This window comes from Canis aureus, chromosome 2 (genome assembly GCF_053574225.1).
Source record: "Canis aureus isolate CA01 chromosome 2, VMU_Caureus_v.1.0, whole genome shotgun sequence".
Taxonomy (NCBI): Eukaryota; Metazoa; Chordata; class Mammalia; order Carnivora; family Canidae; genus Canis; species Canis aureus.
The window spans coordinates 74,658,740-74,679,847 of record NC_135612.1 but is presented as its reverse complement, the minus strand read 5'-3'; the positions used below and the strand labels follow the sequence as shown (position 1 = coordinate 74,679,847).

The 21,108-nt window shown below is 40.1% G+C and overlaps 1 long non-coding RNA gene across 1 annotated transcript; it reads left to right on the top strand.

The window, feature by feature from the left end:
- Positions 1-1,001: 1,001 nt before the first annotated feature.
- Positions 1,002-19,471, top strand: LOC144291011 (uncharacterized). The gene is made up of 5 exons (XR_013358460.1): positions 1,002-1,117; positions 2,969-3,062; positions 3,846-3,949; positions 5,343-5,419; positions 19,017-19,471. It is a non-coding gene; the product is annotated as an uncharacterized LOC144291011 (long non-coding RNA).
- Positions 19,472-21,108: the final 1,637 nt, after the last annotated feature.

The window sequence follows — 21,108 nt, the reverse complement described above, 5'->3', positions numbered from 1 at the left end:
GCAAATGAAATTACAAATCTTTTGACTGAGATAATCTTTAAAATCTCAAAGGAGCCCCCAACTGTCTCCCCTATCCTCCTATTATATACCTTTGGGAGCAAGAACTCTGTTCAGGATCCAGGCCTTCTGCTCCTAAATCCTCTGATGAGGTCTCACTCTCATTCTTTTTTTTTTTTTTTTCTGCTCCCCTCAACATCCCCACTCTTGTTTTGGGACTCCTTTACCCCAAGCTGGCTTTATTCTCTTTTATTCTTGGGAACAAAGATGCAGGTCATTTTGATTTAAGGGATTTGTTGTGAATCAATCCAAGCAGGCAAAACAGAAAGCCCAGGGATGTTCCAAAAAGTTCAGAATCTGAGACATAACCCAAAATCCCAGTCCCAATTCCCCACTCCTGGCTAAGGAAGTAGAAGGGCTGCAAATGCAGTGTGTGAAGCCAGAGAGATCTAGTGACATTAGTGTCCCTCAGCAACTTTAGCTCAATGGCACTTGCCATCTTTGCCTAGACTCCAACCTTACATAACGCAGACAAGAAATGCTGCACAGAGAATATCAACTCCACCCCATCAATTAGAGAAAAAGAGTAGACACTCTCCAGATCACTTTGATGGTGAAAGCTGCAAACCCTGAGCAATTCCACTCAGATTTTCAGGTTGGACAATGTCAAAAACGAAGCCAACACTAAAGAAACATGATATGGAACCCCATAATCATAAGGCACCAGGAAGTAAACACCTCAGATAACACTTGATCAGAAAAGGAAGGGTGGAAAAAATAAGGAAATTCATCATTAGGTCATACAAGATAATTAAGTTCAAGAGATATTTTTAAACTGAATAAGCACAGGCATGGTAAAGAGAACATTCAGCACACATCAAGAAGACAAGGCAGCTGTCCTTAGAAACCAGGACAGTTTGCTACAGTTATTGGTTCATAGGTGGGTTGATCATCGCAAAGGTCAGGATTATTTCATGGTTGTTCAGGATCTTCATGCCTGGCCCCTCAGACAACTATCATGTAAAGAATCAGACTGAGTTAGTCTACGGTGAGCAGAACGTACAGAATGAGAACGCTGATCAAATAGAACATAAAGTCCATCTACCTCTGGAATTTTCAGGTGCATTATGTCCTTTTTCACTGTGACTAGAGTTAATAGCCTTGTGGCATTTCTATTAATGAGGCTTTTAAGTAAGCAGCTGTTCCAAAGAAATCCAGTCTTACACAGATGAACATTTGGAGGAAATTCCCTCTTTAATAATCTATGGAAATCAAGCTTTCATGCAGGAATAACAATATACTGGGAACAGAAAGGAGAGGTATTGCTGTCTGCCACTTGATCAAGTCGTTTGAACTTTGCTAGGTGTCACCTTCTTTTTTTTATAAAATAAGTGTATTGGGAAAGATTAGTGGTTTTTAAACTTAATTTTGACTCAACATGTAGTTTTGACTTTCATTTGACAACATGGATTAATTGTAACAAGGAATCCAGGGAAGAGCACAAGGAAAAATGGAGGTGTCCTGGTTCAACCAGGATGGGGTTGGAGCCCATCTACTCAACTTCCCTGCTTCCCTCTAGAAGCATCCCCAAGGAAGTCCTCATGACTGAATCTGAGAACCCCTGGACTAGAAGCTCCCTGAGTTCCCTTAAAGCATGGACATGAGGAATAGTGCAGTGCTGGATACAGACATCTATTCTTCAACTTCTCTTCCAGCCCCCATGTCCCCCGTTTTCATTTAACTTTTAATATGTATTAATATATGTGTTAAAAAAGAAATTTAAACAATATTTTAAGCATTCATTTGCCTTAGATGTCGGAATACGGCAAATCAAACACTTGTCTCCAAAAGAACATTTTCAACATTAAGGATAGCTAATAACCAAAATTCAGTACTTTGAGGTTATGATACATAGTACCTTAGTCCCCTTTGGGCAGCTATGATGAAATACCATATACCAAGTGCCTTATAAAGAATGGATATTAATTTTCTTTTCTTAGTTATGGAGGCTGGGACGTCCAAGATTCAGTATCTGGTGAGGATAAGCATCCTAGTTCATAGATGGCTGTCTTTCCATTGTGTTCTCACATGGGGAAAGTGGCAAAAGAAATTTCTAGGACCTTTTTTATAAGGATGCTAATCCTATTTATTTCCCAAAGGCCCCAACCTGTAATACCATCACCTTGGGGGTTAGGATTTTGTTATATGAATCTAGGGGACACAAACACTCAGACCATAGCACACAGCAAGAATCACATATCATTTGGGGATCCTTGAGACATCTGGTCCTGATCCCATAAAGGCACTCCACAGTGTTGTCAGGAATGCAAGCACTTTCCAGTTCTGTTCCACATTCTTAGCAGGCAGTCCTTTCTCATCTCTGAATTTGTTGTCTTCTCATGGCAAGATGGCTGCCGCTTCTCTGGGCCCCATCTTCACCTTCCAGGCAGGAAAAATAAAAGAACAAAGGGCCAAAAAGATATTTTTCTCTTTTAGAAAGGTTCTACCTTGTAGATTGAGAATGGCAGGCTCCCCCAGGAACTTCTATCTACATTTCAGTATCCAAAACCAAAAATGTCATCTTACTGGAAGGTGTCTGGGGAGAAGGATGGTGGAAGGGGACTAGTCAGCTGACAGGTAGAGTGAACCACAGAGCTGATGTACCTAAAGGCAGAAGAGGTGACTTCAGCTTCTAGGAAGACTCTGCCTTCATCAGAGGAACTAGGGGATGATGAAGTAAAAAGCTGGGGAGACAGAAAACACTTCCTCTGTGGCTCATGGGGAGCTTCCCCTTTGGTTCTAGATGGATGATTGATCTCTGTGAGGGCAGAGACAGATGAGAGAACCTTCTTACTCATCCTGACATTTCCTTCATGGGAGACACACTCCTTGGTATAACCTCAGCCTTCCTATAGGAGGTAAAGCAAGTCTGTCCCAGTCCAGCCTATCACCTGCTTCCTTTGTCTCACAGGTTGTATAGGGGCAGACCCTGTGTTGGTCACCTGGTCCTTAGTGTTGCCTGAGACTGGCAGTGAAGACGGCTCAACTTGAGGGCCCAATATTAGGTAGTAAAAAGAGATGTTATTTATTGAATCTCCTCTCTGCATATCTAACCAGTGCCTAGAATAGAATGAGGGCTTAATAAATACTTTGTCAAATGGGAAAAAAAATGCTCCATCATTCCTTCAGGACTTCCGTGATAATGTACATTTATATTCTTAGGGATGAGTATCAAAGCAATAGCATGCATGTAAAACCTTTGACAAGTAAACAAGAGCATAGAATTATAAAAGTATTAGGGTTACTAATGAGATACCCAGAACAGTACCTGGAATTTTTTATTGCATGAGTGGATGTTCACAGTTATACACATTCCAACTTAGATTTTGGCACAGTATAAAGGAGAGAGTCAGAAGCTAGGAAACTTGTTCTCTCATGGCTTCTAGTCAATAGTTAAGCAAGAATATAATTACCAAGACACCATAAAAGCGTGCCTGTTAGAGTATTCCTTAATAGCAAAACCTTCTTCTCATGCTAGTATTAAAGGCAGGACTGACCTCTGTGTAGCAGACAAATGATAATGCTGATAATGCCAAGCTTCTGCTTTATTTGTTTTAGATTCAGGGATCTAATTTGTTTTGTGAAATGACTGAATGTAGAATAATAAGCAATATTTTAATGATGCTCTTCTGAGTTGATTTTTTAAAACAATGATAGGACTATATATATAAATATATAAGATTCTTCTAGTCACAAAAATAATGGAAAAGCAACTGAAAATATGACATTAATACGTACTGTTATTGAACCACTTTCCATATTTATTTTCTCCTCTTTCTGAGCTTCAGCTGAGCACACTGCTCCCCAGCATGAAGACTACCTATCCTAGCCTTCCCTGAAGCTTCATGTGACCTTGTGACTAACTTCAAACCAAAGGCATAAAATAGAACTGGTATGTGAGTTCTTACTTCCTAGAATGCAGATGTGGTGGTGACTGATGTTCCAGTAGCTATCCTAGGCCAGAAGGTGACTTTAGAAATAGAAGCCACAAAGGGTTACTATTTCTACAACAATAATACAATTTGAATTCCTTTTGTAATATGCAATGGATTTTAGGAAGAGTTGGAAATAGGTAAAGGTTTAAATGGTATTTGACTTTTGTGAATGATTGCTAAAGCCCATAAAACTCTTTGTTATAAATTCTCTTAGCAATTGCACTTGAATCATTTGAGTAGGATATCTGTTTGTTGGTTGTAGAGAAATGTTGAACTTAAACGTAAAAGGTTAAATGAAAATCCACATAACAGACAATTATCATTGATTTTTGATTGATACAGGCAAGAAATTAAGGCAGTTAGCAAAAGAAAGCATTGTTCTACTGCAAGAGGAAAATCTGTAACTGCCCAGTGACGTGCCATTATGTCAGCTCCAAGTTCTCCTGGGCTTTCTCTTAAATGACAGAGCAACAACTCCAAAAATAGTAGTATTTGACAATGCTCAGAACCAACTGAAAATATCATTACTCTTGAACAGCTAAAAAAATGAGGAAGTCAATGGAAAGATATGAATTCAGGAATCATTTACAGTTAGTTACATGTAAAATACTTAAAATGTTTAAAAAAGAAAATGCCATAAAAAAGAAAGTGTAATTATTTCCCATTAATTCATATTCATAACAAATGAATTGTTATGAATTCAATAACAAACAATTGACAATAAATTGACTAGTCAACCTTCCAAAAGTATCCACAAGGAGGAAATCCCAAATAAAACTGGACCAACCTCCAAGTTCAACCCCTAGTTCCTAGACAAATGCATCTCAGTCCTCAGGCATTAAATCGAGGATGAGAAATATACACAAATTCAAATCAGTGGTAGTGGTTGCCTGGAGCTGTGTGTTAAGAAGAGTAAGGGTGCATGGTTTGTCTTGACTCTGTAGGAAAGAATGCTGTAATTGATTACTAAAACCTTCTATGAGTGCAGGACAAGGATGGTTAGCTCAGGTACTGACCATATTTTATGTGCCCCTAATCCAATTCCATGCTTCTGGTCCTACCAGGCCAGATACCCCAGGTTTCACAGTCAAGCATCTGCCTTCTTCCCCTGAGTTTTTGTCTTGACAACCTGCCTAGTCACATCAGTCCCTCTAGAATGGAGAAACAGAGTATTCATTGTTTGCAAGTAATACAAACTCAACACAAACTAGCTGAACCTGAAAAAAAGACTATGTATTGGCTCACTTAACTACTAAGTCCAAGGATATAACTAATATCCAGCAAAATGTTCAGAGGCTTCATCAAAATGTCAGAAATGTTTCTCTCTTCTTTTCTTCATTTCTGAGGTAGGTTTTCTATAGAGAAGACAAGGCAGCCATCAGCAAAACAAGACTCACATCTCCCTGCCTCAGTAACCACAGTGGAAGGTACAAATCTTTCTGATGGCCCTTGAAAAAAAATCCCCCACAGGCTTCTGATTATCCTTGATTCAGTTATGTTGATATACTAAAATCACTCAAGTCAGGAGGACTGCATACTTCAATTGGCTAGTTTGGCTTTAGTAGCTATTAGTAGGAAAAGAGCTCCATGAAAGGGAGTACCTAAGCACAAGTGGTTTCTTAGGAAGAAATATCCATGGACATTGTGGGGTCTGGAGATTATCTTAAAACCATTTGTGGTCACAGAACCTGAGAAAGTCTTCACCTACCAAGGTACACACTTCCCAGGACTGGATCATTTTAAAGGCTCCTCAAGTGATTTTATTAATCATCCAGATTTCAAAACTCTTACTGAAGGTGCAGAGAGAGTTCTCATAAAGAGTTGCCATAAGGAGATTTTATTTTTCTTTTGGCAAAATAGAGCTTGTTTTGAGTTTATCAGAAAGAAAAACTTCTTTTTTTGTTGTTAAAGATGTATTTATGAGAGAGAGACACCAAGGGAGGGGCAGAGGGAGGAAGAGAATCTCAAGCAGATTCCCTGCTGAGTGCAGAGCCTGACGTGGGGCTTGATCTCAAGACCCTGAGATTACTACCTGAGCCAAAATCAAGAGTCAGATGCTAAAAAAAAAAAAAAAAAAAAAAAAAAGAGTCAGATGCTTAACCAGTGGAGCCACCCAGACACTCCAGAAAGAGAAACTTCTATTTCAAGTACCAAGATCCAGAAAAAGACATGAATCCAGAGAAGTGAAACTGGTGTTGACATTACTTTTGTGGGGAGGACATTTGCCAATACAGAAAAAAAGAGAGAGAGAGAGAGAAGGCAGAGAGGATGAGTGTGTTACTGATAAGCCTCTCAGGGATGAGGAGTAAAAAAAATCCAACAGGGTCATCCCAGGTCTCTGATAAAATATATCTTCCACCACTACTTTGAGTTAGGACCCTGAAGGACTATCCCCTGGGTGTAAAGGCAAACTGGAAGTAAATCAGCCCTCATACAGTCTTTTCCCCATTTTCACATCATCCATGGGGGAAACAAATTTCAGCCAGTACTTACTTGATTAAGGTGACCCCAGACAGTTTGTTATGCAGAGAAAAGCAAAACTGGTCTCATGATGAAGATAACATTATTTCAGGCCTCAAATTATTTCTACAAGTTTTTAAAATAAGACATTTACAGGGCACATGAGTGGCTCAGGCAGTTAAGTGTCCAACTCTTGGTTTTGGCTCAGATCATGATCTCAGGGTCGTGGGATTGAGCCCCACTTCTGGCTTCACATTCTGCATGGAGTCTGCTTGAGATTCTTTCTCTCCCTCTCCCTCTGCCATTCCCTCCACTCACTCACTCACCCACTCACTAAATAAATAAATAAATAAATAAATAAATAAATAAATATATTTTTTAAAAAGATGTTTAGAACACAATCAAGAATAACAAGTCACACAAAAAAGACAAAACACTATGGGCAAGAACCAGCAGAAATAACAGACAACAGTAACAGACACAGAGATATTCCAGATTCTAATAGATATTACACAGACTATAAAACAATGTTTATTATTTTCAAAAAATAAAAGATAAGCTTTAAATTTTGGCAAAAAAAGCCTGTAAACTATAAAAGTAGCACTTCAGACTTGAAAATAAAATAAATAAAAATTATAGGACTTAAAATACAATGATTGAAACTAAGAACTCAAGTTCTTAACTCCTGATAGGTTTAACAGCAGATTAGACAAAGAAGCAAAAATTTAGTGAATGAACACTGATAGATGAGCAAATCTTCATAAATCTCAGACAAAAGAACTTTTAATCTATAATTATATCAGCCAACATTTGAATGGAGAGGACAAAATAAACACTTTCAACATGAAAGGATACAGAAAGTTTATTATCTCCTTTCAGAAAATCACTTACAAAATGGGGTGCCCAGGTGGCCCAGTCAGTAATGCATGTGACTCTTGATCTCAGAGTTGTGAGTTCAGGCCCCACACTGGGGGTAGAGATTACTTTAAAATAAAATCTTTAAAAAAAATAAATAAATAAAAATAACATACTTCAGAAAAATAAAATTTGTTAGGAAAGAAGGAAAAAAAAACAAGGGCACCAAAAACTTTATGTAGAAAGATGGGTAATTAAGTTTAAATAATTGTGATAAGCAATGTAAAAAAATTAATGAAAATCTTAAATTAAAATCCCAGATGAGGGGTATCTGGGTGGCTCAGTTGGCTAAGTGATCAACTCTTGACTTCAGCTCTGGTTATGATCCTAGGATCATGAGATTGAGCTCCGTGTCAGGCTCTGCACTCAGTGTGGAGTCTACTTGAGTTTCTCTCTCTCCCTCTTCCTCTGCCCCTCCCCTTACTCATGCTCTTTCTCTCTTTCTCTCTCTCTCTCTAAAATAAATAAATAAAATCTTTTTTAAAAATCCCAGATGATTTTCTTATGGTTGGAAATGAAGAAAAAAGAAAAAGAAAAATTACCTAAGCTTTGTCTTATTATTTGGAAAGGATACGCCATGGTTTATTTCTAGATACTGATATGTTTAATAAGTACATTTTTAAGAATAACTATTAGAGAAATAGAGATCTTATGTTTAATTTTCAAAGCAAGAATAGAAAAAAAAAGAAGCAAAACAGTCAATTTAACAAAAATTATGTTTGTCTACAAATATAAATAAAAATTTATAAGGATTTAAAAAAAAACCCAAAATTTTGTATCGGGGGGGGGGGGGATAAAGAGAAAATTAATAACTATCTTTCCTCCCTATATACTTTTGATTTGTTTGATTTCCTAAATCAATTTTATTTTTAGTATTATGTATGTCATTTTTAAGTACTTTGGGTTTTTTTTTTTTTTAATCCAATAAAAGTCCTAATGGAATAAGAATTCTTTAGGTTTTTTTGGTCTTCTCTTCTTTCTCCTCCTTCTCTCTCTCTCTCTCTCTCTTTCTATTTCTCTATATTTAGTAAAATTATTCTGAAATTTGTTGGGGAAAACAAGAGCATAAAGAATGAGATATCATTCAATACTTATGAAGTTGGCAAAGATTAAAACAATTCTAAAAATTAATAACGGATGAAATGGATATTCCTGCATTGCTGACAGCAGCAAGGAAAACCATAAGTGAACAGAAATAATCTGAAGAAAATTTAGCTATAGATATCAAAATTCATTTTAAAGATCATGTTCTTTTGGGGTGCCTGGGTGGCTCAATCAGTTAAGCATCCACTTTCGGCTCAGTTCATGATCTCAGGATCCTGAGATTGAGCCCTGCTTGGGCCCCCTGCTCAACAAGGAGTCTATTTCTCCTCTGCCCCTCCCCACCACCACTCCTGTGCTCTTTCTCTCTCAAATAAATAAATAAAACCTTTTTTTAAAAAAAGATCATGTTCTTTCACTGTAATTTCATGTATGAGAACTTATTCAAAGGAAATAAAATTAATATTGAGAGTAAACATTGAAGCAAAGATGTTTATCCTAGTCATTATACTTAATATCAAAAAGTTGGAAAAGCTTTGAATATAAATATTCAGAAATTATAAATTACAAGATACATATAGGATGTGACAAAATTATGAATAATTATTATTACAAGTAGTCTTTAATAAATGGAAAATAATTAATTCTAATGTAGGATTTTAAAACCCACAAGATGCAAAATTATATATATATTGTTCAGTTATAATGCATTGAAAAATCTTACTGAATCAAAATGGCCAATTCATGCTCATGAATATATTTCCATTCCAACCAACGTCTCTAAAACATGACAGATAAGTGGGGTTTTTAGGGAGGTGGGGAGATTTGGGAGGAGGTCAGTTCAAACCTTAGTAATGCTATGCAAAGCATGCTACCATCAAATTAGAAATTGTAAGTAACCCTTGAAGTAAGGAAAGCAGAGAAGACTACATTGACAAAGCAAATTACATCTGAAACTATGTTCAGGGGAGACTGGTGGACCTGTAGGAGCGGCTCATCCTGTTCTCCAAACACAGGAAGCAGATACAGTGAACAGGAGGGAGCCTTGGGGCAGTCATGGGGAGATTATAATAACCCAATCCAGGTCATCAGGCTGGTAGGTCCGTCCTACCACCAAACTGTGCCAAGAAGTAGGCCTGTTGGACTGTCTGCCTCAGGCGAGAACAGTGAGTGTAAGGACTTAGAAGAAAGAGGCAGGAAAATGCCTCGGGGCGGTGGCAACTCCCAGAAAGAACAGGGAGCCCCTAGACCTGGAGAAGAGTGACTGGTGTCTCCCAACCCCCCCCCACCCGCCTCAGTACCAAGACTGTGTGACTCACTTACATCTGCTGAAGGTAGAAAGAACACCAGTAACAGGCAAAACCAGATTTCTCTTCCTTTTTTTCACATAAGAGAATTTCAAACATATACAAATGACAGAGAATATTACAAACAACCTGAACTCAGTGCCCAGGTTGAAAACTACCAACATTCCATCATTCCTGTTTTATGTATGCCATCATCACCACCACCAAGACCGTTCATTTTTTTCTGGGGTATTTTAAAGCAAATCTCAAGTACTACATCATTTCACTCACAAATACTGAATGTGACTCTAACACATAAAGGACTATTTATTTTTTTTATTTTTTTAAGGATTTATTTATTTTAAAGATAGTGCAAGGGCTTGCAGGGAGGGGCAGGTGGGGCGGGGTGGGGGGTGGGGAGAGAATCCCAAGCAGACTCCCTGCCGAGTGCAGAGCCAGATGGGGGACTGGATCTCAGGACCCTGAGACCATGACCTGAGCCGAAACCACCCAGGTGCCCGAAGGACTTTTTAAAAAACAAATCCATGAGACATTACCACACCTGAGAAAAAAAAAAACAATGATTTATTAATATCATCTGACAGTCAGTTGTGGCAGATTGTATTTTCCAAAAATGATTGCAGCAACATCTCCCATCTTCTTTAGAATGAGCTCACCATGCCCCGCATCAAGAGGTAAAGTCTAAATCCCCTCCTCTTGACTCTGGGTGGGATTTCATCATTCACTGCAGCAATGGAATGTGAGCACAGAAATGCTGCCTGCCTCTGAAGGCCAGGTCAGAAAGGTCTCTAACTCCTACCTGACCTTCTTGCAGTGTTTACTCTTCAGAAACTCTCTCTCTAATGGCCCCTCTCAGAATTCAGCCACACAAGGGACCATCTGTAGGTGTCCATTCAACATTTCCAGCTGAGCCCAGCCTTTCAAGGCTTCCAAATTTATCCAAATTTCTGACCCACAGAACCTGTGAACATAACCTGGTTATTGTTCTACATCACTAAGTGGTAAGGTCATTTGTGTCTTATCAGTAAAAAATCAGAAATGCTAGTTCATGTTCTGTTCTCCCTCCACTGTTTCAAAATCTGCTTTAAAAAAAAAAAAAATCTGCTTTTTATGGTTCACCTATTTCAATGAGTATCCAGGCAAGGGTCACACTTTGCTTTTGGCTGATAGTTTAAATATTATTTAACCCACATTCATTTCCTTTTTTCTTTTTATCTGTTTGTGAAGAAGCTGAGTGTTTGTCTTATAGAATAACTTATAGTCTGCTTTGGTTGAGGTATCAACATTGATCGCCATGCTCCTCTCTGCGCTGTGTTTCCTGTAAAGTGATGGCTAGATCCAGCAGTGCTGGCAAACTTTTTTTTTTGTAAGGAAACTGATTATACTCCAGGCTTTGTGGGCTACTTGGTGCTGCTGCCATCCTGGCATGAAAGCAGTCATAGATGATATGGAAATGAATGAGCATGTCTGTGTTCCAAAAAAACTTCATTTTCAAAATAAACAGTCACCAGATTTGGACCATGGGTCACAATTTACTGGCCCTAATCTAGAAGAAAAAAACATTATCAAATACAAAAATCAGTGCAGAGCCCAGAATCACCAAATATTTAAGGAAGACTCAAATTATGAAAGGAAAACCAAACTAAACAAATCAAAAAGCCAATATCTGAAGAAACAATATAAATAAAAGAAACAGAAGAAAATCTCAAAAGAAGTACTATATGTGGAATGTTCTCAAGAATTAAGTGATGACACTGTGTTCCCTAAGCAAGAAAAGTCTGTTGTGACGTTCAGTATTTAGAGATCTTGGAAGTGAGTAATACAGTCATAGAAACATAAATCTCCATAGACGTGCTGAATAACAGCACAGACACAGCAGAATGCAGCCCTTCGCTAGCAGAGTAGGCTGAGACATTGTTCCAGGACACTATACTAAAGAAAAAAGAAATGGAAATATTAAAAGTTAGGGGACTGTAGAAGTTATACCCAGAAATTCCACCATCCATCTAATAGAAGTTACAGACAAAGAGAACTGAGAGACAGAGCTAAAGAAGTAACCGAAGAAATAATAATAGAAAATGTTTCCTGGAGCTAAAACAAAAAACAAATGTGATTTTTTTTTTTAAAGATTTTACTTGTGAGAGAAAGAAATAGGAGCAGACTTTTCACTGAGCAGGGAGCCCAACATGGGGCTCCATCCAAGGACTCTGGCATCATGACCTGAGCCAAAGGCAGGTGCTTAACTGACTGAGCCACCCAGGAGCCCCATGATTATCTAAATAGAAATGGCCCAGTGGGCAACAACCAGTGCGATTATGGGGGGATATCCTTGTACACATGATGACAGTTGCAGGACTCCTGCTGTCCCCTTTGCACATATCCAGAGTCTCACTCGGGGACTCTGGGTTGGAACGCGAAAATCGGACTTTTGTTTGCTTGTGTGGTTCCAAAAACACTGCTCCAGGTAAAAGTAATTTGAAGGTAAAATTGGCAACAGCTGCTTTCTAGAGCAATAACTTGGAACTCTGAACTGAGCCATGCTCTCCCAGCCTGGTTGTATAGCCCAGTTGTCCCAGGCTCCTCTCAGGCTGAGTCCCAGTCTCCTTCCCACTGTTAACCCTCTCCCTGTGACCCCCACTGAGCAGGATCCTCCTTCCACCTGGTGCCCAGTGACAAGTGTCTTTATTGACAACTCCTCCAATGCTCCTTTGCATCTCCAACATTTCTCAGCCCTAAACTACTTACTGCTCTCCAGGCCCCCGTGCTGAGGGCCCTGATCCCTGACTCCTATCCCTGCCTTATTTTCAAGATACTGGCTCTGTTGGGATTCATTTATTCACCTAACACACAAGAGCTTAGTGCATGCTGAGTACCGTGCCAGGTCCTAGGGAGACACAGCTGAAAAGACCTGAAGCTTGCTCCTCCAGCAACTTCTAGTCAGAGGCAGACGTGAGAGGGAAGGAGTGGACTACCGTGGGATACGGGTTATCATATTGTGGTTCTCCTAAGGCAGCCTGAGCCACCTGAACTTGACTTGGCCAAAGTTCTTGCAAAATTTCAGATTCTCCAACCTGGCAGTCCTCTAGATCATAATCCGGTAAGGATGCAGCCCAGGAAACTGTATTTTTTAACAAACTCAAGTATTGCAGGACTATAAAAACAGGATAACCCCTGGCCTCGAAGAGCTGTCTGAGGTCTCTGACTCAGTTTGGAGGAAAGCTGGGGAGTGAGAGAAAGGGTGGTGGGACAGCAGCTGGGTTGGTTGTTAAGAGGAATCACACCTCACAAATGTCTTGCCATGCTAAGGAGCTTGGGCTTCATAGGATGAGCTATAGGGAGCCAGTGAAAGTTTTAAGGGAAGGAGAAAGGGAGTGGGGGCAGCACAGTATGCTTTTTAAAAATGACTTAACATTCTAGCAGGAAGGAAGATGAACAGAGGTGAGCTAGGGGCAGTGAGGGGGTGAGCCTAGGGGTGGAGAGACTAGTAGAAGGTGAAACATGATGGGAACCTGAGCCAGCTCAGTGGCAGGGCAGACAGAGAAGGGAGAGCTGGAAGTCGGTTTGGGAGGTGCACCAGCCTCGCTAGGTGACAAGGACCAAGGTCTGACTTGTAGCTCCTGTACCCTGGGCTTGCCCCAGCCCCGTGGGACGGTCAAGTTCTCAGTCCCCCTCGCTTCCTACCTGCCCTGACCTGCCACGGGTTCTCAAGGCCATACCAGGTCCTGTTCTAAAATATGCCAGTTACTGGAGGAAAATCATACATAAACATACCTCTCTTATACTTTTATTTTCATTGCCCTAATTGTTAGAGACCTTATCTAATTAGTCTTGATCAATGAATTGCCCTTCATATTTTATTCTTATAAAAATCTAAATACTATGTGATGCTTCTCTGGGAGTTCTTAGTTTTATAGCTCTTTTAAAGGTTCATGCCCAGACTACCCTTTCAGGTTCCCAAACACCCTCAGGGCAACAACTTCAAGAAAATGCAAGGGCAAGAACTGACCACCTGGATGCACCCAAACTTTCACTCAGTGAGAGGAATGTCACACGCCCACTTGCACAGGCTGCTCCAGAACATGCATTTTACAAGTTATGAGTGGTCACATAAAGGGTTACTCAATTTATATCCACTTGGCTGAGAGTTTGGAGGTAAACCCTTTCAAGCTTACCTAGGTCACCCAGGACTTCAAAAGTAAAATATTAGAGCTGTACCGAGTGAAATAATGGTTATTGCTGATTAACCCCGATGAACACTCATGATACAGCAATAAAGCAGGTATTATAGAACTATAGGCTTGATAAAATAAGTTCTGTGTATGTTACAGAGATATAAATGTGCATTAACAATTGAAATAAAGGGATCCCTGGGTGGCGCAGCGGTTTGGCGCCTGCCTTTGGCCCAGGGCGTGATCCTGGAGACCCAGGATCGAATCCCATGTCGGGCTCCCGGTGCATGGGGCCTGCTTCTCCCTCTGCCTGTGTCTCTGCCTCTCTCTCTCTCTGTGACTATCATAAATAAATAAAAAAATTAAAAAAAAAAAAAGAAAAAAACAATTGAAATAAATTATATGTGTGATAATAAAAAGATTGAAATAACTGCTTACAATTTACAAAGCACTTTCTCATTTATTATCTCATTTGATCCTCACAAAAATTCCTTAAGGTAAATTGTCTTATAGCTCCATTTTATAAACAAGAAGACTGAGAACCAGAAAGATCAAACGACTAGTCTAAGGACACACGGACAACAAGACAACATTTCTATTTATCAACTAGCATGCTTTGGGCTGCAAGTAACAGAAAACTCAAATTAAAATGTATGAAACAGTAAATAAAGGAAATGTAGGAACTCCTGTAACAGAAAAAGTCTAGGGGAGCAGTGGGCTTCAGGCACAGTTTGGTCAGAAATCCAGCCCTGGGATGCCTGGGTGGCTCAGCAGTTGAGGGTCGGCCTTTGGCCCAGGGTCCCAGGATCAAGTCCCCCATTGGACTTCCTGCAGGGAGCCTGCTTCTCCTTCTGCCTGTGTCTCTGCCTCTCTCTCTGTGTCTCTCATGAATAAATAAATAAAATCTTTAAAAAAAGAAAAGAAAAAAGAAATCCAGCCCTGTTTTATTGTGTCTTGGATTTATATTTTTTGTGTGTGTCAGCTTTATTCTCAGGCTCTTTTTTCATTTCATAGCACTTGTTGAAGCAGTTTCAGGACCCATCACACTATCTAAGAGAAAGAAAGGACTTCTTTCTCCTACCACCAAATATGAGTACCAGGCTTCACTGTTATCACCAGGGGCCAAAGGTATGTCAAGTACTGATTAGCTCAGGACTGGGAGATCCCTGCATGAACCAGTGACCATGTCAATGGAGGCCACTGTCTAGAAGCTTGGGTTTGGGTCAGTCTCCTTCAAACTCCACGGCTGCTCTGTCATGTGGGAGGGACTCATGCTACAGAGTCAACCACAGTATCTGTGACATGTCAGGACTTGAATTCATGACTTAGGACTCTGAATCCTTTGGGTTTGCTTGCTTTTGGGCTTTGGGGTCTTTTTCTGGATCTTGTGTACTGTTATCCTTTACTCCTGGAGCAGACAACTCTAAGTAAAACTGCTATTTTTGTGAGTGTGAATGTGCCTGGAAACAGGTCCTTAGGTGACCAGAAGTTCTTTCCAACTGGTACACATCAAGATCGGACATTCCTCTCCGTGTGCTGTCACTATCTGTGGAGTCTTTGGCTTCTTGGGCTCCTTCTCCAACTCACATTCTCCTACCTTCTTTTGCCTGATTCATTTGTGCTTCAAACACATTTTTGTTTCTTTATGTCAGGGACCAGCTAGGAAGACAGAAACCACCTTGAATATTTAAAACAAAGGAAATCTAATGCAATAAAATGAAAGAAAGTTAGAAGCCAAACAAGGGATTGTGAGGCAATCCAGAGACTAGCCACAGCAGGAAGTTGCTGCCATTCCTAAGCTGGAGGGACAAAAGGAGGAGGTGATGCTACCCAAGCCCAGAGCCCGGGATGGCCCAGAGGAAGCCAGAACTATGGCAGGCTTCCGGTGAGAGCTGGAGCCAAAGAAGGGAGGCAGCAACTGCCAGAGATGCCACCCCAGTGAAGAGGGAGAGGGAGAAACATACTGACTCCCCCTTTCTCCTGCTCTCCACACTCCCACCACTGGCCAGACCCAGTTAGGAGCCCACTGACAAGGGGTCTGGAGGGTCAGGTGCCCTGCATACAGAGCCAGCAGAGAAAGAGCAAGGAAAGGATCTCAGGTCCGAGACAACCCAGAACCAGCATGTTTGCATGACAATAGCATCCATGTTCATTGTGGGAAAATATTAGAAAATACAGATAGATACAGAGACAAAAAGGGAAAAGTTATGATTCTACGAGGGTTTTTTTTCCCCAGTTTTATTGGTACATACTAGACATACAGCACTGTATAAGGTCAAGGTGTATGGCATGATTGCCTGACATATATTGTGAAGTGATAACCACGATAAGTTTAGTTAACATTGATCATCTCATACAGATACAAAAAAAAAAAAAAAAGAAAGAAAGAAAAAACACTTTTTTTCCCTTGAGATGACAACTCTCAGGATTGACTCTATTATCTACTTCCCTATCTACCATAGAGTGATGATAACTGTAGTCATCATGTAGTACACCCCATCCCTAGTACTTATTTATCTTATAACTAAAAGTTCTATCTTTTGACCACCTTCCTCCAATTCCCCCACTCATCATCCCCTGCTTTTAGTAACCACAAATCTGATCTCTTTTACTATAAGTTGAGGTTTTTTTCTTTCTCTTTTATCTCCTTCCCTGCCTCCCTCCCTCCCTTCCTTCCTGTCTTTTATCCTTCCTTCCTTTCCTTTTGATTCACATATAAGTAAGATCAAACAGTATTTGTCTTTCTCTGTCTGACTTATCTCACTTAGCATGATGCCCTCAAGATCTCATCCATGTTGTCACAAATAGCAGGATTTCCTTCTTTCTCATGGCAGAATAATATTCCATTGTGTATAGACACCATATCTTCTTCATCCGTTCATCCATTGATGGGCACTTATATTGTTTCCATGTCTTGGCAACTATAAATAATGCTGTCACTAAATATGATTTCAAAAAGTGCTAGAGAAGCAGAGAATATCATCTATTAACACTATGTAATAGGAATATTTTGTATATTAATAATGCTGTTTGTTCACCATTTTTCTCTCCATTAACTTTACTTTTTTAAAAGATTTTATGTACTGGAGAGAGAGAGAGACAGCACAAGTGGGGCTAAGGGCAGAGGGGAGAAGCAGAGTTCCCACTGAGCAGGGAGCTCGATGATCCTGTGACCCCAAGATCATGACCTGGGCCGAAGGGGGCCACTTAACCAACTGAACCATCCAGGTGTCCCTCAATTAATTTTACATTTTGCACTTACTTCCAGGATCTTTGTTTGCTTAAATACAAAGTGTAGTGTGACTTAAAGGATTATTTTGTTATTGTTTTGTCTTTATTGAGGGGGGGAGCATTTTTTTTGGTGAACATGAGTCTGTGCAAGTAAGTATATATGTATGTATTCAGTGAAGAATAAATTAGAAAATATTTCTATTTAAAAAAATAAACTATTTCTCTTGATTGTCCTCCATCCTATGTAGAAACAAATGTTTTTATTTTTTTGTTTTTGCCTAACAATGCAGAGAAAAGTAACTGCCCTGTGTTTCAAATATGAAGACATTCCAGAATTGGTTTTAATTGCTGTGTTAAATTTGTTTTTGAAAAACACGTTTTAAAAAATTAGGCTGCAATGAACATGGGGGTGCAGATATTTCTTTGACATAGTGTTTAAGAGGCAAGTGTCAAGAGGCAAAGTTAAATCTGCCAGTCTCAGAGAACTGCTGAGTGAGGGGGGTCAATGTTCCGGTCCTCTCCCTGTCGAAAGGCCAAGCATTTTAGCAGTTTGCTGTTTTGTTATATATGCCCTAAAAAACTCAGTTTCTCCTCCCTATCAAGTGAAACATGAAAAAACAGATTTGACAACTGGGGTAAGCAGCTTTATTTCTTCCAAGAAACTGATTTGCTTCTTTTCTCAAAGAACGTGAACTATGTGACTTATCAGTTCTCCTCTTTTTGCCCAGGCTACCAGGAAACTCAAAGTTATCTCTCATACTAAGACCAACAAATTTTAGCCTTCACGGTGGACATGTGCCACTTCTCTCTTCTCCATGTTCCAAACTATGTTGTTTCATGTCAGCTCTACAGTGTATGTGTATGAGTCAAGAAGACAGAAATAAATACAGGCACATAAGGGAGAGGCCCTTGAATTATATCCCCGGAGGGTTGCTGGGGCATCACTTGCCCTGTCCAACTTTGTCCCCTCTAAGCCAGCTGGCCAGCACTGGGGAATCATCTGCCACAGTGAAACAGATTTGGTCTACCGCCCTCCCCAACAGCAGATGGCCACTCCGTACTAATCCATGTCATACATCAATGCTGAGCGAGACACCACCATCCACTGGACAAATCACTAGTGTCCTTGCTCCAACTCAGCAGGCTAGGCATTATGTGTGTGTGCTCAAATGGACTCTGGTTCAATAAGTTTTCAGCTAGAGGGGGGTGCCAACTGAGCATCTTAACAGTGGAAAGAGGGAGAGCAAGAGGCTTCCAGAGGGATTATGGTTAGATTTTTAATTACATTGGGCATTTTAATTAGGTCAGGCAAAGCTTTTGCAAAGAAGTGAAAGCATTGTCTCTTCAAGCAAGCACCTCTCTGGCCTGTTTTGTTTCCTTGATTCACAAGTTAGTCTCTTTAGAGATGTTTCTCTTGTCCTTTGTTTATTGGAGGCTGATAGTCTGGCATCAAGCTGAGTTTAATATAATTTTTACTGTTGCTATCACATCCCCAATTCTATCAAGAGGGTTATGATCATGTCGTCTAGGACACCTTACCATGGCAATTACCAGGCCAGGCGCACACCCATACTCACCCCACCCACCCCTTTCTACTACGAATTTCAGAAATGAACTCGATACTCATTCCCATTCTGTTGAGATAACAAGAACTTGTGACTCTGTGGTTTAGCAAAGTAGATATTTAGCAACTATCTAGATAGTTCAATTGGGATAGGCAAGCAATTCATATAATTCAGGTTCTAGAGTATACCTGTGGGTCTAAAAAACATGGAAAATCCTCCAATTGCTTATAATTGATTCAGAGTTCTATAAACACACAGTCTGCTTTTATAGCAAATTTACTTTTCTAATTATGTTTTACATAATCTAATGTGTTCATATTAATTTGTCTTCTCTAGGCATATACCAGCCCAAAGGTATGTTGCCCGGGAAGCTGGGGAAGAAAACTGACCACAAGTCATCATCAGGGTCGAGCTGAAGGTTGGCAATAACAGTAAAGATCCAGTACTGACAAAAGAAAGGAAGCACTGCAGCGTTTGGTTTGGAAAATGGTGCACGTGTGCGTGCCTGCGAGCTCATGTGTGTGCAAGTTCCATTCTTGGGTTGCACTGAAGAGTTGGGTCAGAACCTTAGCATGACTTTAGAACATGGGCATCAACAGTGAATGACTGTAATAACAACCCACTTCAGTGGTGTGGATGTTAGCCAGTAGACCTACAACTGTGACTTTGAGCCAAGACTTGAGGTGAATCCTAGGTCTGGACTTGTCAGGAGGCCTAGCTAGGCCTTCAGCAGATAGAGTCTTACTGCAGAATGATATCACACTAACAATGAGACTTACTGGAAAAACAAATAAAATGCTTTAAATGTTTAAATGCACTTCCAAGTATTCATCCTCCAAATATTTAGACTCTGAGCTGACTGGGCCAAGAGCCCAAGCTTCCTGTGCATGCTGGATGGTTCCAACAATCTCCCCAAGATCAGCAAATATATAACAACTTAAAATATCATCCTTTCGGAGCCAAAACAATTATTCCCCAGGTATTCCTCCAGGAAATCAGCTGGGTCCCTGTCCAAAGTCCTCTGTAATGTCTCCAGGAGTTGATTCATTTTTAATAAATTTTCACGAAGGCCTCCATAAGACCGTAGTCTGTGCCCACTGTGAGGTGGCAACATAAACAAAAGTGGGAAGGTGATTTTGAGGTAGAGGTGGGGAGGAGGAAAAGGAAGGGAGACAGAGAGGATGTAGAAAGAGCAACGAGCAGCCCATTGAGGAAACCGGTGGCCATAGAAGGCTTTGATGCCTAAATCAAATCTTCAAGAGGAAGTATGAGAAAACCAGGAATTTTGTTTTTGTTTTTTAAGGGAGGGGGAGAGGAGGGCAAGGGTAGTGGAGATTGATTTCCTTTTGCATTTAAATTTCTCTAAATTCAATTGTCATCAAATTCATTCTCCTTTTCCCAGGGATATTCATACAAAAGCTTCCTTTTCTTGTAGCCTACACAGCAAAAAAAAATTAAAAAAAAAATCTGATTCTAGAGTTGAGCCATCTTTTAACTAAGAAGCTCCACCAAATTAATGAAATACATTTCATATAGATCTTGATTCTAGAATATTTTATTGGTACTTAGTTCAGTCTTCCCTGTGGACTAGGTAGGACAGTGGAGTCGAATTTTACACGCATTTAACTTTGGTAAGTTTGATTATACAAGAAATAGAGAGAGATGGTTGGGGTATGGCGGTGTGCGTGTGGGGGCAGGTACTGGCTGAGAAGCAGTACACAGCCTCTGGCATGGCACCTCCCTAGGAGAGTTTCAAGGGTAGTTTTGCTTATCTGTGGCCTTCATCTTGTGGCTGGCCTCAGAACCTGACCCTCTGATCAGACACATCAATGCCGAAAGATGGCCCCTCAAGTAAACGGAAAAATAAAAAAAGAAGTGGAGTCATTTTTCCGATGTTTCTCAATCTGTACCATAACTAAAATCTTGGCTTTCTAAATCTTTGTGCCCAACTACAAAGCCCACCACAATCTATTTTGCCTTTTTCTTATTCCGGGATACAAAAATGGGGTTCACAAATGTAAAGTATGGGAGATGGAGCCTTCCTCCCTCCCTCCCTCTCTCCTTCCTTCCTTTCTTCCTTTCTTCCCTCCTGCTCTTCTCTCCTTCCAATATTTGTGGAATATTGACAATGTATCAGGTGCAGGACTCAGCAGTAAGCTATTGCTGTAACCAGAAGGGAGTCCAAAGACCTAGTCTTGACTTGGTTATGTGGAATTTGCACTGTGATATCGGGGGAACTGCTGATCCTTCTGGGTCTTGATCTACCATAAAAGGTGGAGGGAAATGGCAAATAAGTTCTAAACTTTCTCCCCCAGTGATAAAATTCTGTGAAATCAACTTAGAAATATTTTCTTAAAACTTAAAGGAAAAAAGGAGAACGAGGGTGACTCAGTTGTTTAAGTGTTAGACTCTCTAGCTCAGCTCAGGT